The sequence below is a fragment of the Dermacentor silvarum genome, chromosome 7 (assembly GCF_013339745.2).
Source record: "Dermacentor silvarum isolate Dsil-2018 chromosome 7, BIME_Dsil_1.4, whole genome shotgun sequence".
Classification (NCBI taxonomy): domain Eukaryota; kingdom Metazoa; phylum Arthropoda; class Arachnida; order Ixodida; family Ixodidae; genus Dermacentor; species Dermacentor silvarum.
In genome coordinates this window covers 68,858,680-68,873,184 of record NC_051160.1, presented here as the reverse complement: position 1 = coordinate 68,873,184, position 14,505 = coordinate 68,858,680, and the positions used below count along the sequence as shown (strand labels likewise).

Below are 14,505 nucleotides of genomic sequence, written 5' to 3'. Positions count from 1 at the left end.
CTCCTTAGGGTCGAGACTTGTCCCCCGTCGCGCCGTTATAGTCACGCTAGTACTCGCCGCTCCCGCTAGAGGCGCAGCTGTGCTCTCGTTTGATTTGAATGGCGTCCACTAGATGGCGCGGCGGCGCTCGCTCCACTCGCTCTTGGCGCGCTTCCTTTCTCTTTCGCCGGTCGACACTCTATGCGCTTCGATACTGCTACCCTGCTACTATGAACACCGAAGAAGACAAAGCGGTGGCAGAGCGGAGGGCTCGCAAAGCGGCTGCAGCGCGCGCTCGCCGTCAAGACCCTGCGGTGAGAGCTCGCGAAGCGGAAGCGGCGCAGGCTCGTCGAGAAGCGGACCTGGAGCTGAGGGCCCGCGAGGCCAAAGCGAGACGTCAGCACCGGCAGCAAGGGCAAGCCACCCGGCGAAGGCCCGCGCAGCCGAAGCGAAGCGGGCACACAGAGAAGCGGACCGGGCTGTCGATGATGGTGTGGTGAAACACAGGGGTGTGGTGTGATTATATATACAGTATATACAAAACATTGTGTATATACTGTATATATAATCCCACCACAAGCCCGTGTATCTGTGTCACATCTTTGTATGATGATCGAGTGGGCTAAATCTACGGAGGATTCACGGTTTACCAGATTACCTCCGGAGCTTCGCCCACTCACCATCATTCACTTCGTGGATATGGTGATCACTTTTTTTTCAATAAAAAAACTATCCGCATTGGAGCATTATTACCGAAAGGAATTTTTGATTCGAATCGTAAAATCTTTATTGTGCACAGGGGCCTTTGTGCCACTATTCAAAACCTATGAAGACTAGCGTATAAACCATTTAAAGTTATACCGTGGGCTCATTTACAAACGTATTTAACCGTATTATTTCTGCGGGTGACTGGTCTTTGCTTATCTCCCCTTAAAACCTTAACAACAAGTTACAGTTGAATTGTGTCAGAACCCCGACTGGAGGATGTTGAACTGTATGCAATACACTGAATATACACGTATGACAATTATGAAGCCTTGCCAAACGCCGCGACTTGATTGTAGTTTGTGCATGAGCTTGTAGAAAACTTCTCTGAGTCCTGCGTTCGTTTACAGAAACCGGTAGCTTCTGCAACGGAGTGTTGCATTTTGCATTAACGGCATTACAATCTTCCGTGAAGGATCAACAGGTACTGAAAAATATTTTGTCAACTTTTCTGCAATGGCCTTTCACTTCAAGTGAGCTTTAATGCTTTGTGTATTTCTCGATAGACGTTTTTGCCTCATTTATTAAAGCGAACAAATAAGAACTAAAATGTGGACCGTACGGTCAGCCTATTCATTTAGCATGTAAAGAAAACCTCTTTCAGGACTTCTACTTATTAAGATTGCAACAAGTGTGGTTAGGAATTATTCTTTCCGAAATAAGTAGTTTCCAAAATCCTGCGACTGGTGTAATGTAGCGCTGGAATATATGAGTACAATAACACCCGTGAAACAGCCAATAAACGCAGAATTAAACGTAACTGGTGCCATACACCGATGTCCTTAGATAACACTGCGTTATCTACACTGACGTAGCTGTTCAGAAGAATGCAGGACAAGTTTCTTCCATCAGTGCCATACAATCCGCATTCTCGCCAGCTACGTGGCATAAAGAAAGCATTCTTAATGACTTGACCTACATTGCACACTCTATGACATTATAGCTGCTTCTAACTTGACCAAATAGGCATCGTTGAAGCCTGTACCGACTCGTTATACACTGTAAAACAGCTGAAGCAAGTTGTACAAAATGTTGCATATCAGGCAGGAATCCATGTTTTTCACATGGCATCTCATTTCGCCATCAATGAAGGATGTGGATTCCTTCCTTATGTGCACCATTTTCATATCCTTGACATGTCATCGCATTTCGCCAAGAATTGATGGCGAAAAGAGATGACTTGTGAAGAACATCGACATGTGGAGTTTAAGGTTCACTAGGCGTAGGGCAAGGGTAACAAGTACTACGAATTATACTACAGCCGGCAAGATCACTCAACCTGATTCTTCACCACCCAACCACCGATTGGCCTTTCTTTTGACTACCTCGTTCGAGCCTTTCTAAAAATAAATTCTATTCTCCGACGGGATTCACGTGTTTAAACTCTTCGCTTGCCCATAATCCTACTCATGTTGAGAAATTTTCTTTCCCGAGTATTCGGTTTGGGCCGGCCCTTGCTCCTCCCGAAACCTAGGTTTCCGCCCCAACAGCTGAAAACCTTTTGAAGGTCGCAAAGTACTCTCCATTGGCGTCAACAGCGAAAGCTCGGGTTATGATGTGGTTGTCCAGGGCGCAAATTTTCTTGCAATATTACCTCGAAAGAAAACTGGCGTTGCGATGCTCATGTATGCATTGGAGTGCGGGTGAGGTCATCGAACTGGGATCACTCTGGGAGATCGAGGACACCTTGACGGCACGCCTGTGTAGCACTAGAGTGTGCTAGTTATGGGTAGTGTATCCAGCGGACTCATTCACAAGAGCCTAGGGTGAAGCAAAAAAAAACGTTCAAATTGCGTGGGTGCTGAGGTCGCCTTATTTTGAATATCCGGCCAATAAACGTTGGCTCCGGCTGTTTCGGCAGCGCTCATTGGCTGAAGCGAGCTCACGGGCTGAGTAGCTGTCGTCTGCTCGATGAACCGTCGTTGTTGCGTTGTTTACATTCTTTCCACCGCTCTTTTTCCATTTTATTTACAATAGGTTGGTGAGGAATAGTATCAATGCTGCCGCCACTGAGCATCCGCCTGTCAAAGCTCCTCCGACGCGACAAGCGTCCGGCCGGCGAGCGGGGCCGCTCGTTTGGGAGAAAGCGACGGTGGCGCCACCAACTTTCAATAAGAAAAGTCTCAGGGGGGACTGTGCGTTGGACCCACTCCCCAATCTAGTACACTCTAGTAGCACTGTTCTGTCTCTCACACGGGTTGATTATCCACTGAACTATCACTTAGCGAGCGGTTCTGTTTTTGATAATATACAAAAATGTCTTTAAATCATGAGAACTTTCAATAAGGTGCAAGAATATATGGAACCCAAAATGTACACGCCAGCCGCTAAAATTTGAACACTGACGACAAGGTCTGCGCTCTCTGTGCGAAAGTGTAGCCGGGATTCTTTTTTTTTTTTTGCGTTAGCTCGCTTGCTTGTGCACCGTTAGTGAGTAAACATTATTGAAAGGCTGCTGAATGGGTGAATGACACTTTTTATGATCTTTATATTTTACAGCAGCTTTATCTGTGGCGCCATGACAATGTTTAGCTGCAAATTCTTCTAATAAACCTTCATCAATATTTTTTCGCATTCATTTTCCCAGACGTTCCAACATCCGATGAAACTTACGGTGGTCTTTTACGTCGCTCTATATATTGTGTGAACAAAATAGATCCATTTCTCATCAGATCTCATGTTCGACGGCCCATTTCGTATGTTTGATTCGAGCAGCAAAATATATATTCGTGAGTACTTGCCCGGCAGATGGGCTATCTACCCTACTCGAGAATGCATCTAGAAATACTAACTACATCGCACTAATGTGATACCAGTTGTTGATTAGCCTACGAAATAGCACGCTCTAGTATATATATATAGCAGGCTACGCCAGAATGAACTAATAATCTATGGACCATCTCTGGCTGGTCATCGAGTTTATTTTGAATGGATACGGAGCCGTATTGATATTGAACAAATTGAGGCAGCAGACATATTGGCTTCTTCGACGCATGAATCACATACCCTGACCCCGTGTTGAATTCTGGATATTAAATGCCAAGCTTTTTTATTTAGATTGCGACAAAGCTTTGAGAAGCCACTTCGTTTGACGACCAGGCTAAATCATCTCTCCTATTCAGCATTGACCTGTTTTCGCGCGTCACTATATACCGAGGGTTGGAACGCATCTTTAATAAGCTCATACATTGACTATGCTTGGAGGTCTTCTTCTTATTATCTTCTTCTTATCTTATTCTTCACATAGTCAAAAATTACGCAGGAGCGTACAGAAGCTTTGAACACTTTTTTCTCTTCAGTATTCACTCGTGACGACGGAACGGTACCTACATTGCCTATTTCTCCTGATCGTCCTTCTGCTGATGATGTCGTAATTAATGAAGCAGGTGTCCTACACCTTCTTTTGAGTATGAATGTTAAGAAAAGTGTTGGTACAGACGGCATTCCTAATGAGTTTTTATACCCGTACGCTGAGTGGATAGCTAAATACGTAACGATCATATTTCAATCATCCATTAGCCAAAGTACCTTTCCTAGAGCTTGAAGAGAGGCCAAAATTGTGCCTATTCACAAAGGTGGTAACACGACAAATGTAGAAAACTACAGGACCATTTCCCTTACCAGCACCTGCTCTAAGCTACTGGAGCATATTATCAGTAAACACCTTTCAAGTTATCTCGAAACATATAATTTGTTGTCACCAACTCAGCATGGATTCCGCAAGGGTCTGTCTACCATAACGCAACTTGTCGAACTAGTTCATAACCTCTCTGAAACAATCAATAACCGCGGACATTTTTTAAATTTTTTATTTTTTTATTTTATTTTTTTATTTTTTATTTTTTTTATTTTTCCAAAGCGTTTGATAGTCTCTCCACCCAAAACTGTTGTTGAAAATTCAGCCTTTCTTTAAAAAATCTAATACAACTAACTGGTTCAAATCTTATCTTCAGTCCCGAGAACGATTCGTCGAACTAGGCGGCTGTAAATCTGGTCTCGTACCAGTAGTATCAGGGGTACCTCAGGGCAGCATGCCAGGGCCCCTCGTATTCATATTATTTATTAACGATCTTGCAAATTGTGAAACTGTCCCACTACGATTATTTGCAGATGATTGTGTATTATACAATAGGATAACATCACTGGACGATCAACTGGAACTGCAGGCTAGCTTACAAAAAATTGCGGAGTGGTGTGACAAATGGCAGATAATACTAAACCCAGAAAGATCTGTTTCCATGTCCATAAGAAGAAAAAGGGTCACGCATGTTAACAGCTACAAAATACGTGACATTGAACTAAAAAAAGGTAACTCAACATAAATACTTAGGTGTACTAATTACTGAAGACCTCAGGTGGAACGCACACGTAGACATGGTAAGCAAAAAAGTCAGCAGAGCTCTATGGAGTCTCAGACGTAACTTACGTAGTGGTACACCTGAAATAAAAAAAAACTTGGCATATAAGACCTTAATAAGACCTATTATAGAATATGCAAAAATAGTGTGGGACCCCTGTACAGCTATAAATCGTCACAAACTAGAGCAAGTCCAGCGTCTAGCAGGTAGACTTATATTGAACAAATATCGTTATTGTCACTCTCTTAGTGAATTGTGCCGGAACGCAAATCTTCCTGCCCTAGAAGTTAGAACAGCAGTGGACAGATTGAAATTCCTGTTCCTCACCATTCACAATAAACTTAAAGTTAACGCCTCCGACTTTTTCGAATTATCGCCCAACGCACGCTTCCGACATAGACACAGAATGTATATTGAACCCCCATTAACACGAAATGACACCTTTAAATATAGTTTTTTTCCTAGAGTAATTAAGGAGTGGAACATGATGTCCGATTCACTGGTTTCCTCCTCTTCCATAGATGCATTTTTAAACGAGCTGCATGTTCTTGTTTATTCAGGTCAATAAGTTTCAGATTGTTTTCGGCATATTAGCACTGTAAATATATGTAAAATAAGGAGTGCCTTTATTGCTATTATTATTGTTGTTGTATTTATTGTTGCGCGTGTAATTATTTATTGTATTGCAAATATTAATTGTATTTCAATTTCTGTAATGACCATCCGGGGGTTAACAGTATCAATAAACAAACAAACAAACAAGGTTACCTACACACCTTACACCTTTCATAGAATTAAGAAGATGCTACCCACTGCTTGTACACAGTGTAAAAATCCGGATGCGTCCGTTGAGCATCTGCTCATCAAGGGTCCACAATAGGAGCGCAAGCAAGAGACCTTACTCAGCCGTTTTGTTTGACTGGATGAGCATATATTATCAGTTGAGCATCTATTATCAGTTGAGAAAATCCTTGGTCACTGGTCGTGCTCAGACAAAAAAAAAGACAGGCTGTCATAGCTGTTCTTTATTTTCTTACAGATAGCGACTTTATGCAGTCGCTTTGAAAGCTGACACATTGCGACCATGCTCAATATGTGACTTTGCGCACGTAAGTGTGACCTTGAAATAATAATATACGCTGTAATAATCCCCGTTTTATGATACACACATCGTGTATGTGCACTTCAAGACAGTTTTGGCAACGATCGCTGCAACTGGGCGCATGCATGCCACCGAAACAGCGCGCTCTAGTACATATATATATATATATATATATATATATATATATATATATATATATATATATATATATATATATATATATAGCAGGCTACGCCAGACTAACCTAAGAATATATTGAAGCACTAATTTTCCATCGTTTTTTGTTTTTTTACATATTTTTCCGCTTTTATAAACAATATTGCTCCTAATCCGGAGTATTGCTGCGCGACTGGCCGCTCGAGTCACTTTGCATGTATTTGCGGGCTTCTTTCACGCTCGGAAAAAGACTTTTATGTAGCACGTATTGAGCAACAGAAAGCTGTATCGATAGTTTTTCATGGTGCTCTACAATTTTCTCATTGACACTTTGATAATTAGGACAGTACTTCTCTAGTTAGATAAATAATAATAATTACCTAGTTAAATCTCAGTAACGAAAAAATTACTGGCGGCTACTTAACTGCACTGGAAACAATACCCACTAGGTTTGCTTCACGTAACGCAGTTCCTCTTTTTTTTTTAAATCGTGCTGCGTGATAGCTGGGACACTCTGTATACTGAAACACAGTAACCGAGGACAATATTTTCCATGCCATTGAAGTGAATATATTCTGTAGAATGATACTACTGCCGATAAAATTGCACTTTCGGACAGCATAGCGTTCGAAATTAGATGCTTTAGCACGTTCATTCACGAGAAAAATTACGGTGGCAACTTACCCGTTTTGTAGAACATTGCAACACAAGATGAAGAGAGAAAAGCGATTACGCCAACGAGTTTCACAGGCCCCATATTTGCTGATAAATCTGCAAAGACATCCAGAGGTTTTGAAGTGTTAGATTAGTGGAACGCAGTCTAGTAGCAGCAAATAATTATTACAATACAGAGGGTGAAATCCACCTGGTTCAAAATCTTGTAAATTTTGGAAGTTATTGCGCTCCCTGCTAGACTACTTCATAATGTGACGATACACGTCACAGAAAGTAAACAACCATGAACACTGGCTCTTAATTGTTGTGCGTTCAGAACTTCCCACCGGTGGGCAGGGCATAATGTAACTCTTCTCACAAAGTAAAAAGTACATATATGTTAGCATGTTGAACACATTGAATCCGAGCACCTATTCAGCGCTTATACAAATACACTTGATGTACAATGAATTACGGTAACACTTTTTCGGTCTTGTTATCCCCACGTCACTTCAAAAAGGCGACCGCTGCAAGTTTAATGTTACATGCAGCATAAAATATTTCATGCTGTTCTCTTCAAGAAACGGGACGAGTAATATTTTGCACAGAAATCCGTCAACGTCTGTTCGAAAGTTCTCTTTGAAGGTTGCACTAAAACATTTTACAATGAAATGCACATTTCACAAAGCTGGAAAACTGTAATGGCTGTTTCAGTGTGTGTTTTCTTGACTATTCTATCTGAACAAAGCAATATTAAAGAAGCCTTTGCCTTCTTGATTTTAATTCCTAGACAACGCGTTCCTGCTACAATTGAAGGAGATAGTTGGAATATCTACTTTGGGGCAAGGACAAAGTGACTTACATTCTGGTCGCACCGTTGTTACTAGTGCGCCGTTGTAGCGAGTATAAGTCCTGTAACTTGACTGCCCTTGGTGAACGCGAGCTGGCTCTTGAAATGGCACTGTGTGAGAAGTTCTGGACGACGCCTGTTCCGAAGAGCTTTATAAAGCACAACTTCACGGGCGTCTTCGACCTCTGATAAGTTCATGTCGTGTTTAACGCGCAACAACAGCCGCGTTGAGCATGGCACCCGCTCGAAATCTTAACGGTACATTTCGTTATGCACATTGCTTCCGTCACTCCCTTATTGGCTCTAACAAGGAGCTTATTGAACGCGGCGCTGAGACGGCAACGATGCACGGAGATTGCAACGCAACTTACGAATCGCAGAAACACACTCGGCTGTCTTATGGCTATCAGAGCTAAAGCCGGATGTTCATTCTGTGTTTGCCTTGGGCGATATCTGCATCGACTAATTGGACAGAGCCCTTGCGTTATTTGTAGCATGTGTAAATGTATTCGCAAGTGCTAGTCCGTGTTGTATGAAGCCGGTTAAGCAATACTTCGCACAACCCACTGTCTTTTGCAACCTTTTTCTGCACTACAGCCAGTGCAATCCACCAATGTGCATTTACGCTTCACTGGAATAAAGCCTGTATTGTGCTCCTTGATAACAGCTCCAGGTGTGAGAGGAAACGTAGATTTGTCACGATATCGTATGTATCAAATACATGACGGGCTAATCATCGAGGACTTCGATCTTCCTCCTAAGTCTCCTCGGTGTAAGAAAGGGAGACAATAAAAGCCCGAGAAGTATTTCAGCACTTCAGTGCAGCAAAGCCACCGAAGGAACAAGACCGCAACGCGCTTGATGTGGTTGATCCTAAGCATTTTTAAAGCTAAGCCTTGCATGTCTAGGCGAAATCGCCTTTGTACAGAAAGCTATCATATTCAGCATTGGCTCGAGCGTGGTCATCATCTTCCGCAGCTGTCTCGTTGGCGCCCCTCGAGCTGCATTCGTGCTCGTGCTCAGCATGGCGCTCGTGCCACTGCTCGCGCATTCGTCGTCGACGTCTTCTTCCACAGCTGCCTGCGATGCCGCTCATCATTCCAGCGTAGAATTTCGCCTCTGCCGTTGTAATGGGGATGCTGCGTTTAGGGGGGTATGAGCTTACATTGTCTTAGATGACTGACAGATTTAATTTAGCAGCAATTTAATTTCGAGGAATCGCAAGCGGCAATGGCGGGCGAATGCTGCTAACCACGTCGCCGAGCAAACTCGAGACATGGTACGCAAGCGAAAGGCGGACAGCGGGCGTAACGTCAGTGATGTGGTTCACTCCATCGCAGCCGAGCGTGTGTGTAACCTCATTATTGAGAAATACTTTATAGAACCCTCGGAATCAACCCAGTGATAAACGCCGGGGCCACAGGTTTCAGCTTCTCTGGATAACCATCTTCAAGGAGTGGAAGGGCCGACGACTTTTGTCAGTGTTCTTAGGCAAACATGCACCGACAAACAAGCTTCTGTTGCCAATACGGGAAAATTTCGGAAGTTCTTTCGATGATGTACGATTCACAATATTTTTATAAAACTACTATGCTCGTTTATTTGGTTGGTTCAAAAGAAATTGAGCAGCCACGCAGCCTATAAAAGCGTTTGTCTTCCTAATATTATAATATTAGTACTGCTTTTGAATATCGGAAGCTTGGCGTCGATGATGCCAATGTCTTGAATACTGCAGGAGCTAAATTGCCAGCGCCGTGCAATTTTATTGGAATATATTTTTAATTGTTATTTTCAAAAGTCAATAGATCCATTTTATGCTTTGTTACAAAATGAACATTTTGTGATCAAGCAGAAACGAACGACCATAATTTTTGTGCTCACCGTTTGCCCAAGAGCGCTTGACAGACGGCAGCGTGAGAATCTACAATGACTTGTTGCTTTGAGACATAGAACAAAACTTTGTCAACCTACGGCTTATCGCACAGACGCGAATAATAATCTATCCAAGAATAAAATTCTTTGATTCGGTATGGAGGCCTTTATTGTTAAATGCCAAAAGTACAAATATATATGATTGAAGACTTTATTTTTTAAGTTGTCAGGTAAAGAAATCTTAGCTACACATCATCCCGAGCCCTGCTATAAGTTCCCACTGAAGAGGCCAGGGTTTTCCACCACCAACAATGCATCGCAGAGTGTTATCTTTTGCGAAAGGCAATAATGAGCGCAGAGTTTGTCAAATTTAAGGATTTTGAGCATTGTGGCCTTTCGGGGAATTATTTTAGCCCATCCTTGCAGCATCGGGGCTCATTCTCAGGAGTTCTTCTTGGGGCAAACATGAAATTTTCCATATACTGATGTATGAGTCAATGGGCATGGGCCTCTGGGTAAGTGATGCTGCTGCTTATGTGCGGCTCTTCAACGAACTATTTATACGGCAAATTGCGTTACTAGGTATCATACCGACAACAAACAACGCCACCCGCTACAGAGTGCATCAGTTCGCAACGAATCCCAAAAGCATAAACCGTTCGCTGCACAGCATGTATACGATTCTTAAGAACCATTTTCTTCGCAACCATAAATGTTTCGCATTACGTGGATCTTAACTGAGCTTGAGTCTATTTCATTTTGGCAATCTCACGAGAAAAAAAAACTAGAAAGAATTCGCGCACAAGCTACACTGGAGTTGTCTAATTATGCGTGAGCGTTGTGCCACTTACTCATCTCCACGCAGCGCGTTGTCGTTACAATCTTATCAAGCTTAATCCGACCGGCATAAGCACTCATCAGGCTTTATCGGTCGTTATCAATCTTATCGGACTATATCCAACCTATCTCAGCCATTATCGGTTGTTATTACCCTTATCGGACTTGTTCCGACCTTTATCAGCCCTTATCGGTCGTTATCAATCTTGTCGGACTATATCCAACCATTATCAGCCATTATCGGTTGTTATTACCCTTATCGGACTTGTTACGACCCTTATCAATCCTTATCGGCTGTTATCAATCTGCGAAAGTAGATGTCCAGGGAAGCTGTTGCAAAACCATCACTACAACTGTAGAGGGGGCAGGCAATGCTTTATTGATGTTTTCAAAAGATGAAGCGCCAACAGTGACAGCACACTAAGAAGGAATAAAGACAGTATATAAAAGTGCGTTGCCTTTAGGCTCATCCGTATTTTCAAGCATGAAAACATCAACACGTTCAATTGAATGAATATTTCTGTACCCCTCAGTGCCGTATCAGGACTTGCTGCTGGGCTAGTTGGTTCATCTTATTCCGTAGCGTTAAGACGCAACCAAGGACGGAAAAAAAGGATCTGGACAGGAAAGAGCGTCCACAGTTCCGATTCCAATAGATGATTCAATCCCAATCTAATTAGCTGCATAATAAATGATTACGCGGGAAGGGCCAGACGAGGAGTTATATAGGATTATATGTACAAATGATTGCGCTGCATTCAACGAAAAGGCAACAACCCGCGCTTCCTTCAAATCATTTACCTATTCTTCAAACCACTGGCCTTTTCGTCATCATAAATACTGATTCGTAGCAATATCAAAGGTATTGATAAATCTAACTTTAATGAAAAGGATGGCTCAGTGGCCTAAGCAGGGGCCAGCTTCAGTGGTGGGGATGTCAGAATGAATAAGAAATATAAATGTCAAAGGCCTGCGTGGCACGCGCTGCACAGTCACAGCCTAAGCTGATGGAGCGGCTCAAGAGCAGCTCCAATTTCGGCACCACGCACAACAGGGTCTTCGCGGCAAAGTCTCTTCGCTTCGATTGGACGAGAACGATCTGAACTGCCCACCCGGCGTTGACGGCGAGCTGCGGCTTGTAATGCTCTCTGCACAGCAGTCTGCTGAGCCCGATGATGCCTTGTTGTAGCCGCGCACGTAGCTCTACGATTCGCTTCTTCAGCAACGGTTCGTACCTTGCGCGGAGACGCCAGAACGTGTACCGAAGAGGTACTCAGAATACGTGGCGCACATCTTACATGGGGATCGCGTTGATTGCGCGCCTCGTCTGAATCGCATCTGGTCATCTGCGCCTGGACACGCGGCGTTTGCAGGCGCCCTAATCTAGATCATGCCACCATACTGGTGGAGGATCGGGTCGTCTGCGCTTGCGCACCTGCCTAGGATGCGTTTATAGGGAATTTTTCTGCTGCCTGATAGCAAGCGCTCGCGTGGCTCAGTGAATATCACATTATCTTTCAAGTAAGCCAGTTCTGCGAGTTCGGCTACTGCGAGTTTAGCACCGAGATACTTTATCGTCTGCAGGCGAGTGAAATTTTCTGTGAATGGAACCTGCACGTCATCCCAACGAGCGACAGCAGGAACCACTTTCAACTTGTCCGCCAAACGTTCTCTGTCTAACTCTACTTGGACACTTAGACACCATGAATGAATAATTTTTATAATGGAGGTAAGGGTATCGCATAGAACTCGTTTGTCATAAAAACGCGAAGTTGAGTCGATAAAAGGCAATGTTTTCCTGAGCGAGTTGTTGGTGAGAATTCGGTAAATTTACCATATATTTTTTTCTTCCGATCTGCGTTGTAGCGGCATCATTTGTTTGCCTTCAACTGGAGGTTGCGTCTCCTCCCAAATTTTCATCTCACTTATGATCATCGCCATCACTGTGGTCATCACATACCTAGTAACCAAAGGCTAATATAACCAGTGGCCCCTAGCCCACGTCATAGCAAACCCAGTGGCCGCAGTGGCCCATGCTCAGTGTCATTCCATGCTTTGTGGGCCCGGTTGAATTTACCTTATGGAACGCACCGCAGTGACCCCAGTGGCAAATGCCTTGTGGCCGACCCTTGGCTCCACTGGCACAAATATTTGGGCTGCACTTTCTCAGGGATCGGCTCACGAAAGCGGTTAGAAACACGCATATCCCATGTGAAAACAATGGGTGTAACTACCTGAAAAAGACTTCATTAAAAAAAGAGCCATACATATTAATGCGTTGGTATACCTAGAGTACTTCACGCACTTTCTGTGGGCTGTCTGTCTATCTATCTATCTATCTATCTATCTATCTATCTATCTATCTATCTATCTATCTATCTATCTATCTATCTATCTATCTGTCTATTAGTGTAACTATGTATATATGTTTACATATATTGTTTGTATATCTTGTTTGTTCACAGAAGGATCTGGGCTCGGCAGGAATGGAGCAGCGGTGCTGTATGAAAAATGGGCTGGCCTGGTACAGAAGCCTGATATTTGAGGCTGTAAGATTAGCGCGCAATCAAAACTAAATGACATAAATATCTGATCTTGCTCACCACGTACAAACCTATTATGGAAGCTGTAAGAAAAAATAAATTCTATTCATGAGCAACCTCGTCGGTGGTATGGCTTTCTGGGTTTTCTCGGCCTCACCGTCAGTAGGCGGAACAAAATATTTCCAGTCATTCTTCGCGTTTGAAGTTGACCCGTCCGGGTACAATGTTTGCCAGCTTAGAACATCTTGCAACATGTTCCACCAATTCCACTCCTGCTTCCCGATGTCTCACTCCCACCCCAAGGGAAGGGGGAAATCGGAAAAATTTTGTCACTTGGAAATGTGTTGGTGTTTTATTCCATGAGACCGAAAAATGCCAACTGTGGCCGATACTTCAACAAACGCTCAAGACTGTTTTATTTCTCAATCCCTCTGTCAACTTTTTATTGAAATTTTCCTCCGGAAATTGTTCAGTGCTCCCCACTGTCCTGAAATGAAAGTAGTCAGAAGGTTTCAATTTGTCTTCTAGTCGACTTGCTGTAGGGAACTATCGGTTCACTTAGCCAAATCAAGAAAATGAAGTTGTTTCCTCCTCTAGGTCAATTTTTCCCTCAACGTTGTTGCGGACGAGTATGTAGTATAAATAAACACACCTGCGGTCCTCCACAATGAAGAAAATGGCTTACGATACCATACCTGAACATTTGTGGAATAATTCCTCAATACTACCGCCAACTTCTCGGACATTCTACAGAAGCACAATGGCGATACGCCGTGTCGATAAAAAAGTTGTCGCAGTTTCACCTGAAAGGCGAAGCATCAATTGCGATAGCAAATTTGTAGACAGCTATACGGAGTAATGATATTAGCTTTATCAGCTGTATAATTTTGGACATGCAGCAGCACCGGCAACACGCTGAACTTGTTGACGCCGTCGGCGTTTTGCCCGCGTTCGCTCAAAATGCGTGCGGCGTTGGACTGTTGCCGGAGCCTCTGATATAAATAGGCACTTGGTGCCGCAGCTAAACGTCGCTTCCCAACTCTCCCCTCCCCCCCCTCCCCCACGGCCTCTCGCGCATCGGAAGAAGGCGCGTTTGCTCTACATATATGGTGATTGTAAAGGAGGAAAGAGACGCCTACTTCTGCAGCCCTTAAGCGAGCACGGCGCAGAACGCGCGTTTCTTCTCCGCCGTGCGTTCACTCCCCGTGAAAGCGCGCGCCCTTCGCGCCCTTTCACTCGCACTTACAGCGTTCGGCGCGCGGCGACGATTTCATCTCCATTGACGTCATACGGAACGTCACGGCGACGGCGACGGCGACGCCGACGGCAGAAATCTGCTTTTGAGTGTCCATATAATTGCTATCGCAATAAAACACAAAAACAAGGCAC

At 43.7% G+C, this 14,505-nt stretch overlaps 2 protein-coding genes across 4 annotated transcripts in view; both read right to left on the bottom strand.

The window, feature by feature from the left end:
* Window positions 1-14,505, bottom strand: part of LOC119458159 (uncharacterized) — a 96,763-nt gene that overhangs the window by 37,742 nt on the left and 44,516 nt on the right. The window lies entirely within an intron of this gene.
* The window catches only part of LOC119459558 (uncharacterized), a 63,402-nt gene that overhangs the window by 37,690 nt on the left and 11,207 nt on the right, over window positions 1-14,505 (bottom strand). The window contains exon 1 of one of the 2 annotated variants that reach the window (XM_049670802.1): window positions 7,877-8,004. The exons of the other annotated variant lie outside the window; for it this stretch is intronic. The gene's annotated coding sequence lies outside the window, so the exon portion shown is untranslated. Of the gene's footprint in view, window positions 1-7,876; window positions 8,005-14,505 lie in introns of those variants that run through there. 2 annotated transcript variants of the gene reach the window in all.